The 9911-nt window shown below is 56.8% G+C and overlaps 1 protein-coding gene across 2 annotated transcripts in view; it reads left to right on the top strand.

The window, feature by feature from the left end:
- Nucleotides 1-294: 294 nt before the first annotated feature.
- Nucleotides 295-9911, top strand: part of COQ8A (coenzyme Q8A) — a 47648-nt gene continuing 38031 nt past the window's right edge. Inside the window, exon 1 of one of the 2 annotated variants that reach the window (XM_046678645.1) lies at nt 295-416. The gene's annotated coding sequence lies outside the window, so the exon portion shown is untranslated. Of the gene's footprint in view, nt 417-1434; nt 1460-9911 lie in introns of those variants that run through there. The other variant, XM_046678644.1, reaches the window with a different exon arrangement.

Raw genomic sequence — 9911 nt, 5'->3', positions numbered from 1 at the left:
CAGGCCTGCCGCCGCCTGGCCGCGGGGTAGGGCCCGCTCTCGGGGCGCACGCGCAGCGGGCCACCAACGCCACATTCCGGCCTCCAGCCCCCGCTTCCCAACTAAGCGAAAGGGCAGCAGGAAGGGGGAACGGGAGGGGCCCTCCGCGCTGGGACGGCCTCCCATTGGCTCCTCTCGCTCCGCTCTCGGCCCTGATTGGCTGCCTGCCGAGCGCACGGGCAGAACACGCTCTCCCGCGCCGCGCGGCGTGCGGCCGGCGACGGCGGCGCAGCCAATGGGAGCGGCCCGGGGGGCGGGGCCGCGGCCTGGGTCTCCGCGCGCGGGGCAGTTGGTAAACAGATCCGGTGCGCGTGCCGGGCGCCAGTGCCGCGGAGGGGGCGCGAAGGTGACCGCGGATCGCTGCGTCCTGCAGCCTGGTAAGGCTGCCGGCCGCCGCGTGCAACCGGAGCTGGGCGCAGTCCCCGATTGGGCCCTTCTTGCATCCTCCTCCAGTGACAGCGCGGCTTCCCCTCTGCGAGTTTCACTTGCCGCGAGCTCCGGGTCGTGGCGCGGTGGGTGCGCCTAAGGCTGCAGGGTGGGGGTCTTGCAGCTGTCTCCTACCCCCGTGCCCACCTCCGCCCGCCCGGCCTGCCTCGGGGAGGGGACGAGGACCGCGTGCTGGAGCCTTGGGTCCCTGGACCGCGCCGAGAAGCCCCGGTGACCAGCCGCGAGTTGCCGGGCTTCTTGGTCGTCAGTACAGCTTTCCTGCCTCGCTTTCTCATGATAGTATTTCTCCGCACTCCCAGACCCCTTTGTGCTGTGTCTCGAGCTCTAACTGCCGCTGGCTGCAGGTTTGTGTCAGCGCTTTGACTCCCTTTGGCCGAGCCAGCTGTAGGGTTTCACAGGTGGGGGTTTCGGGTGAACTTGGGAAAGAGGGCCCTTCTTGGTCCTTTCCTCTGTTTGCTTTTCTTTGTACCTTCCTCCTCTTTCTCCAGACACTTGGGGTCTTGTGAGTAGTTTGGCCTTAATTGCATAAACTTGTGCCTTTTCCTAGCCTCCGCCTCCTCTGCCAAACCCAGGCCAGTTCTCCCATGTGCCTTGGGGAAAGGGGAATGCTGCAGGGGCAGGTCTGGGTGCTGGGACTCTCCATTTGGATGAGAGACGTCAGCCACCCAAGGGTGAGAGGCTTATGTGCAGCTTCGCAGCCTGGGTTGGGCGTGCAGCCCGTTGGAAAACTTGTCCACGAGCTCTTGGGCCTTGGGTGTGCGTGACAGAAGACTGAAGAGCTGGGCATGCCAGGCTTGCCCCTTTGCCAAAGGATTTCGGTATGCATTGATGCCAGTCTGCCAGTTGTTGTGCTGTAGACGGGTGGGTCATCCTGGCAGGAGGGCCCTTTCTCCTGAGAAGAGACAAAGAGAGGGTGGTGGTTCATAGGAGCAGCATCTGGTGACGACTTTGAGCATTTGGTTCAGCTTTACAGGTAATGCAGACAGTGCGGGGTTGTTATAATTTTTGGCCTGACTTCGGGCAACTCACAGAAAAAGTGAACCAGGCAGTCTGAGCACTTCCTTGAGCGTCACCGAAGGCAGGTCTGCAGACTACTGACATTTTAGGCTGGATAGTTCCTTGTTTGGTCAAGGGCTGGGTGGGTGGGGCGACCTGTGCATTGTAGGATGTGTGGCAGCATCCCTGGCCTCTATCCATTAGATGCTACTAGTATGCCCCTCTCCACATACACACTAGTTGTGACGACCAAAATGCCTCCAGACGTCGCCAAGTGTCTCCTAGGGGGCAAAATCGCCCTTGATTGAGAACCACAGAGTTAAGACTCTAAAAAGAGCCTTCCGGTGCTGCCAGGAGCCTCCTGGAACCTACCCATGAGTAGTTGAGAGGTTTAGGCTCAGGGTTGTGTTGTGTGCACTGCCCTACACCAATGATAGAAGCCGTGTAAATTGGGCTTTAAAGGAGACCCCACTGCTGCACCAAGTGGCATAGGAGAGAGAGAGGAAGTAGAAACCTATGGGCCTTTGCTCTGCCTGCTGGATGTGTGGCAGTGACTGGCTGGGTCCAGAGTTGCAAAAGAAGTGGAAGACTTGGTGGTTTCTGTCTTTGGGGACTTTGCAAGACTGTGGGGGGTAAGCATGAAAGTAACCATGGGACAGTTTGTACGTAGTGAGCAAACAAGTCGAAGCTATCTGAGTGCTGGCAGAAAGGCCAACTCAGTTATCCACAAGTGGCTTTTCCAAGGGGATGCTTTACTCGACCTCACTTTTTGCTGGGACATCTCTCGTGTCTTGTCATGTGGGAGAGGGCCAGGCCTGTGTCTGCAGGGCCTGTGTGTCTGGCTGCTTTCCAGACATACATGTGCATATATTTACATATACTGTGTGCTCCTCTGTGAAAGAGACTGCCCAGGAGAGTAATGGTGCAGCCTGGACACATGTGTGATTTGTGGGGTTCTTTTATAGTTGACGAAGGCATCAGTGTCAAAGACAGCCATTTCTTTTCGTGCAGAGAAAGAATCTTTACTTCTGAGTCTAGAGATTGCCTTCAGTATAACCCAGAATTTATGCCCCAAACTTCTAAGTCTCAAACTGATGGGGATGCAGAAAAGCTGAAAAACCATGATTATTGTACAGGGCAAGGAAAAATATCCCAAGCACCTACCATGAATTTCTCTTTCTTCTCGTTGGTCGATCCTGTGGGGATGTATCAGGATTTTCCCATATCATTCCTTGGTCAGTTAGGGGGTCTTTTGGGGGCCCTTTGTTGCCTATAAAAGGATCTAAACAGGCAGGTCACTTCTCGTTTCTCAAAAAGAAGTTTGGAGAAGTCTATTATTGGGAAGCTCCAAACTTGGCAGGATAATTTTCCGTCAAGAGCCATGGACCCTGAGTCATTATCTTTGTTAGTTGAAAGAAGAGCTGTGTGCAAAATTAGACAGAAATATTTAGATAGAGAGTTGTCTTGATCTGACGGTGGCATCTGGAAATAGTTCCAGCATTCCTGCTGAATAGCAGCCAGGAGCTTGGGCGAGCCGGTGGGAGTGGGGCAGTGTGATGGTCCTGCTGCTTCTGGAGTTGCACCTGTGGGCGGGCTGGTGTCCACTGACCCTGAGGCGGGGCCAGGACCCCGAGTGAGATACTTCTGCGTGGGGTCTGAGAGGGGTCTTCTCCCCACGCCTTGTGACTCTGAGTGGATGTCCACTGGTCTGCCCACAAGTGTGTCATCTGTTGTGGGGTTATAGGCCCCTGAGCTCTTGACCTTTGGCTTTGAGGTCACGGGCCCACAGAATCTTTAAAGTTGGAAATGACCTTGAAAATCTCTTTTAACTCTTCATGCTGAGGTGTGATTTACTTTTAGTGTGTGCATGTAGAGGTTCATAAGAAAGCTGAGTGTTTTTCACTCAAATTGCCATTTCAGGGTATCGTAGAATCTGCCGTGGTTGAATGGTGACTGCAGTCTGGTCTCGAGGGCCCTCGGCTTGCTTTTTTCTATTTCCTCCCATTCCCATCGGGCTGGGGCAGAGGGTCTGCCTTTGGTTTAAACCTGGAAGATCCCTGTGTGCCCTCAGGGTCTGTGTCCCTCCACATCCTGCGCCTCAAGAACAGCCCATTCTGAGTCGTGGGTGGATCTGGTTATTTACTCTTCGTTGGACAAATATCTATTGATTTCTCTGCCTTGAGCAAGGCATTGGGAAGATAAAGGGCATGAGACTTGGGTACCTGACTTGGGGAGTTGTAGCAAGGGCTATGCAGATACCACCTAAACGTCCTCAGCATGGTTTGGACCAGGGGCTCTGGGTCAGACCGCTCCTAGCTGGTGGAAGCTGGGAAGGCTTCTTGGAGGAGGAGGCATGTGAGCTGGGCGTCTGAGGATGAGCAGGATTTCAGCAGGAAGAGGCAGGAGTTTGGGGGAGTGAGGGGCCAGTGCTTCCTAGACTCTCTGTGGTAAAGGACTAGGTTTTATTTTTTCCTAATTTGTTGCGGACCAGTGTTTTTGCAAAACACAGTAAAAACGTCATGGTGATGCTAACTTGCTATAAAAGTTTGTAAGCACTTCCTCCTGTCTCATCGAGGACGAGAATACCAGTCCAAGGACCACTCTTGGAGTAGCACTGGGGATGTGGGTGTGGGGGGTGGGGGTGAGCGTGTTCTGGCTGGAGGGTAGGGGGTGTGAGGGGAGCAGCGGGGGGCTGGGCAGCAGATGGGCCCCCCATTTCCTGTGGAATTGGCCTGTGTGATCTGTCCCTGCATAGTCTGAGCAGAGTTTGGGTGAGTGTGAGCAGTTTGGGTGAGTGTGAGCAGAGTTTGGGTGAGTGTGAGCAGTTTGGGTGAGTGTGAGCAGTTTGGGTGAGTGTGAGCAGTTTGGGTGAGGGTGAGCAGAGTTTTGGTGAGTGTGAGCAGTTTGGGTGAGTGTGAGCAGTTTGGGTGAGGGTGAGCAGAGTTTGGGTGGGTGTGAGCAGCCTGCTGCCAGGTGTGCTGCTTGGCATTTTATCTCAGCCGTTGGCTCTGGGCGGGGGCAGAGGACTTGGCTTGGTGCTCCTGGGAATTTTCAGCGGACGATTCAGTTCGGGCCAGAAAGGGTTCCCTGGGCACCCACGACTCAGGAGTCGGCAGCAGGCTGGAGGGCCCTGAGAGAGAGGGAGGTGGCTTCGTGCCCCTTCGACTGGGGAGATGGGGTGACGGCGTGGGACGGGCAGCCTGCGCAGGACCTAAAGGGGACACCAGCCCAGCTGTGGGAACCCAGGGCGGAGCTGGTGTTGATTCTGCTGGAAAAGGGCTGGGAAGGTGGTTTGCTGTGCTGGCCGGGAGGCCTCAGAGCTGGGGCCTAAAGGATGAATGAGCTTCCTTGGGGGAGAAAAGCTGGGGAACTGTGGCCCGGTGGAGGCCAAGGCCCGGCTGCAGGGTGGGCGCTGCCGGGGAGGAGCACTCGGTGGGCAGGTGTGGGCATCGCTGGTAGAGGCTGGTAGAGGCAGGTCAGGGTGGACCAGGAGGAAGCCCAGGGAGGGGGTTTGGGAGAAGTGAGGGTGGCCTGAGTCCCAGGTGGCGGCTGGGGGAGGGGGAACACAAGGCATAGAGTCAAGAGAATGTAAATCCGTGCAGGTAGAATTTCTAGACTAAGTGACTAGTTGGCCACTGGGCTGAGATTTCAAGTTGTGGGAGGAGCTGTTTGGGGTGGATGGCGGTGTCACTCCTGGAAATGGGGTACAGGACAGGGAGGAGCTGGTCAGGGGGAAGATGGTGACGTTAGTTTTAGACATGAAGGTGTCGTGGTGCCTGGGGGACTTTTTTCCCATCCTTTTTTATTAAGATATAGTTTGGGGGCTGGCCCTGTGGACGAGTGGTTGAGTTCTCACGCTCCGCTTTGGCGGCCCAGGGTTTTGCTGGTTCGGATCCTGGGCACGGACCTAGCACCGCTCATCAGGCCATGCTGAGGCGGCGTCCCACATGCCACAACTAGAAGGACCCACAACTAAAATATACAACTCTGTACTGGGGGGCTTCAGGGAGAGGAAGAAAACAAAAAGAGATTGGCAACAGATGTTAGCTTAGGTGCCAAAAAAAAAGATATAATTCGCATGCAGTAAATTCGTTCTTTGTAGTGTGTGGTTGCTACGGGTTGACAAACGCATCCACTTACATAATCGCTAACCCAAGTAAGGTGTAGAATAATTTCATCACCCCCAGATTCCTCTGTGCCCCTTTGTCAGTGCCTCTGGGACTTCGAGGGGCTGAGGCAGGTGTGGATGACCGGGTTTGTTCTAGAAGTGCTTCAGTGGTTGAGATGGCCTGGGAACAGGAATGCACAGACTTGGGGGAGCCATCGGTGGTGGAGAGGCTGAAGCAGCCCAGGGACAGTGTAGATAAGCAGGGAGAACAGGCCTGGGGACCCACAGCGCTGCAGTAGGGGAGGAAGAGGAGCTGGTTCAGGAAGCTGAGAGAGGGGCAAGAGCGAGGAGAGGGCTTTAGGGGAGCTGTGGGGCCAGCAGGAAACGCCGAGGAGGGTGGTGTTGGGGTGGCCTCCGGTGGATTGAGCCATCAGGTGGCCGTGGTGAGTGTCACAGAGGGGAGGGCTTGGAGTCGGGGCCAGACAGCGTGCGCTGAGGGAGAGGGACGGACAGGAGCTCGTGCTCTCCTCGGGAGGTGTCGGCCGGGGTGGGCTGAGGGAGAACCGGAGTCAGTGGGAGGCATTTCATATTTGGTACATGGAAGCCGGGAGTGGAGGTGTGGGCTCGAGGGGGAAGACTTTTGTGGAAGAGGAGATGGAAGGCAAAAGAAAAAATAGGTGAGGGGCAAGGCCCTCGTGGAGGAGGGATGAGACAGGATGGGGACGGAGAGGCTGGGGAGGGCCAGGCGTGGGCCGCGAGTGGGAGGGCGCTCACAGCTGATGGCCTCTGTTTTGGGGGAGACGGAGGTCAGCTAGAGAGTGAGTGAGGCCTCTGCTTGATGGGAGTGGGGCAGGCTGGGCTGGGGGTGGCCCTTGAAGAGAAATCCAGGCTCGGGTCCTGCCTTAGGTGGCTGCCAGGTTCTGCTGCCAGCCTCTGAGGAGCTGGTTGTTCCCGGTCGAGCGCGCGTGTGTGTGTGTGTGTGTGAGAGTGAGCGAGTGTGTCAGAGAGGCAGGGAGGGGTTTCCCGGTTGTGTGAGAGTGGGCCAATCCCTTCCTCTCTCGCTGCACCTGTGCACTGGATCTTCCCAGAGGCGTGTTCCCTGAGAAGCTGCAAGATTTCCACTCCCCTCTTTTGAGGTGCAGGGTTGGCCCCTCCCCAGTTGCTGTTTTCACAGAATATCTAGAACGGTCAGTACTCCAGTTCACTGTACATTATTCCTTCTAGACCCCCTTAAATCCCAGTTTTCAGGACAGCCCTGGGCCGTGCTCTCTCTGTCGACCCTCTATGCTCCAGGGATAAACGGTCCTGTCCTAACCTCTGGGAACTGGCGCTGGCCCGGGTCAGTCGCCTCATTTTACACAGGAGGAAATGAGGAAGGGCAGACCCAAGGAGGAGAACTGGTGTGCCCAAGTCACACGTGGATGGTGCCCGAGGGGGGCCTGGAACCCGGGCCTTGCCGTCCGTCCCCCTCCATCCGACATTCCTCGTGGCGTCCAGGCAGTAGAGGGCCTGGTGGCTGCGTTGCAGCCATCTGCCGGGCTGGGTGAGCGGACCTGGGGACTGTTCACACACAGCTTTTCAGTTGAAGCCTGGAGCCTAGGGTCCAGCCCGTTGTTTGCTCCCTGCCTGGCATGGTTTCTCCTTGGCAGCGATCCTGGCTCCGAGGAGGGCGACGGTAAGAATAGACTGCCCTGTGACCTGCAGGTGGTTACTGTTCATAGGTCCCCAAGCAAACATCCCACATCTTTCTGAGATCAAAACACACTGCACTCTTGCTCCGAAGGTGTTTACAGCCAACGTTTGGTGAAGCCAAGGTCCAGGCTCGGCTCGCCGTGTTTCCGGTTCGGGCCTGGTGGAGCTCCCTGCCCGTCGGCCGGCCTGCTGCTTGCCCTCTCCCCCAGCCTTCCTCTCAGCAGGGAGTGGGGTGGAGGAGCAGATGAATGGAGGGGCCGGCCAGCTCAGGCTCGTATCCACCTGGCTCTGCTCCTCTGAAAGCCGCTCTTCCTCCTTTCTCCCTCCCTGCCTGCACCCCATGGAAACAGGGGCTGCGGCTGTGCCCCCTGGGGGCTTTCAGGGCGGGTGTGGACAGAAAGAACATTTCCTGATGCTCAGCAGCCTGGTGGTCTCGTTGGTTCTGGTTCCGAATGAGGGAGCTCAATAAGCTAGGGATACCCTGGGCTCATATGGGTGGACGTGGCACAGCGCCAGACCCCATGGGGATGCAGACCTGGGTCAGAGAGCTCCCCTCTCTCCAGGAGGTCACCATGCAGTGAGGCAGACGGGGCGGGCGCAGAGTCGTGCAGGGAACCTCGCTGTGACCTTAGGTCATCAAGGACGAGGGAGATTAGAGGGGAAGAGGTAACTTGAGGCTGGAGCCTGCCCGTCTTCCTTGGCTGTGGCTCCTTCCTCGGGTGCATCACTCCAACCTCTGCTTTCACAGCTCCTTCTGCCTCAGGCCCTCCTGCCTCTCTCTCCCAGGGACCCTGTGACTCCATTGGGCACATCCAGGTAACCCCCATCTCAAGATCTTTAACTGAATCCCAGCTGCGGAGTCCCTTTGGCCACATAAGCTCACGTATTTGCAGGTTCTGGGGGTTAGGGCACGGACGTCTCTGGGTGCACGTCATCCAGCCTGCCACAGCCACCCACAGCAGAGGGGCCAAATTTAAACACAACCCTTTTAATATCTGATTTCACTTTAAGAGAAACTCCTCAGCCGCAGCTTCAGGGTTCCCCACCCAGGGTCCTTATTCCCCTTCCTGTGTGACAGTATGGGTGACACTTGTCATTTGTGTGGTCAGGGTCCGCGTGCGTGGGGGTGGGTGGGGAAGGAGTCAGAGGGGTCTGAGACATGAGTCTTGCTGAGAGGGGCTTAGAGTTTGTTGAAGAGAAAAGATGTACATGTGCCAAAGATAACTTAGAAAACAGGGCAGGGTGTGACCAGTCTTGGGGGACTGAGGTCAGCTGATGGGGAGACTTCACTTCCTCAGAACTGCGTCCCACTTCCACAATGGATGTTCATACATTCAGAGCACTTCCAGCTCTCTCATCTAGATCAGACATAATGAGAATTTATGCCATAGTTTCCAGGAGAGGAAGCAGATTACAGGATGGTTCAGGAACAGGCCAGAGTGACCCAGGGGCTGGTCAGCGTCCGGCCGATTCCCAGGCCCCAAGGGAGGCCGGCCTCCTGCAACAGTGCCGTCCTGCCTGTAGGGTGATAGGGCTTTGCTGTGCAGAGGTGAAGGGTGGGCCTGCCTGTGGGGGGTCAGAGCCCACTCACGTGGCAGAGGTGTCCGTGGGGGCTGGACGGGAGCCCCAGGGCCTGACCGCGCCGCCCAACGCCTCAGGCTCGGGAGTCGGGGCGCTATTCTTAGACGGCTCAGAGCCGTTCAAGTGAGGGGTTAACGTGGGGGGGGGGGGGGGGACGGATTATGGGAAGATTAGCCTGAGGGCAGAGTGCGCTGTGGCTTGGAGACGGGGAGATTGTGGGGGTAACGGCTTCGCCCCCCGTCCCTTCCTGACATACCAGCAAAAGCTGCCGTGCTGTTTTCTCCCTGAGTGGCATTGACGGGGTGAGGAACACCAGCGGGTATTTATGTCCCGCCGGCCTCTAGGTGCTCCGAGCAGGCCACCAGCACGCTGGACCACTCTCACCACAGCGTGAGTCCCCCACGCTGGTCCCCAGGAGAGGGCGAGGCTGCCTGCCCTGGGGCAGACGTGACACTTTACCAGTCGTAGTGCTGGGATGTAGATAAACGAAAGGATTGTCCACACTGACCGCATTCGTGCTCCCTCTGTCACCCGAGTCTGAACCTCATCCCACAGTGTGCGTGGCTGTAATAATAATAATCGTAGCAGCTTATGGTTTTGAGCGCCTGCTGTGTACCAGGCTCTCGGTGCCCTAAGTGCTGTTATTATCTAATCCACTCCTCTCGAGAACGGACGAGGAAACTGAGGCACAAAGATGCACTGAAATGACTTGACTTAGGTCAGCACAGAGGCAGGATCTGAACCAGGGCACCTAACTCCAGAGCATCATTGCTTCCTCAGTATCACTTCCTGAACCAAATATTGTTTCATGTTTTAAGCAGAAAACTTTCGTGTTTTTTTTGGTCAGAAATGACATTACCGTCTGGACCCCATGCTTGGCAGGCTGGCGTTTGAAAGCCGTGTTTGTAGTGAGTTACCTTTGCTCACCAGAGGGAGGAAAGCCCACCGGGACCCTCCTGCCACCACCTGTGCTTCGGAGCCCCTGCAGGTTCATTCACAGTGTTGGGTTCCCCTGGGGACCATCGTTAGAGGCTGGAGCTTCTCCTGC

The sequence above is a fragment of the Equus quagga genome, chromosome 12, assembly GCF_021613505.1.
Source record: "Equus quagga isolate Etosha38 chromosome 12, UCLA_HA_Equagga_1.0, whole genome shotgun sequence".
Taxonomy (NCBI): Eukaryota; Metazoa; Chordata; class Mammalia; order Perissodactyla; family Equidae; genus Equus; species Equus quagga.
The sequence above is the reverse complement of the archived record's forward strand: the minus strand, read 5'-3'. Positions and strand labels throughout refer to the sequence as shown.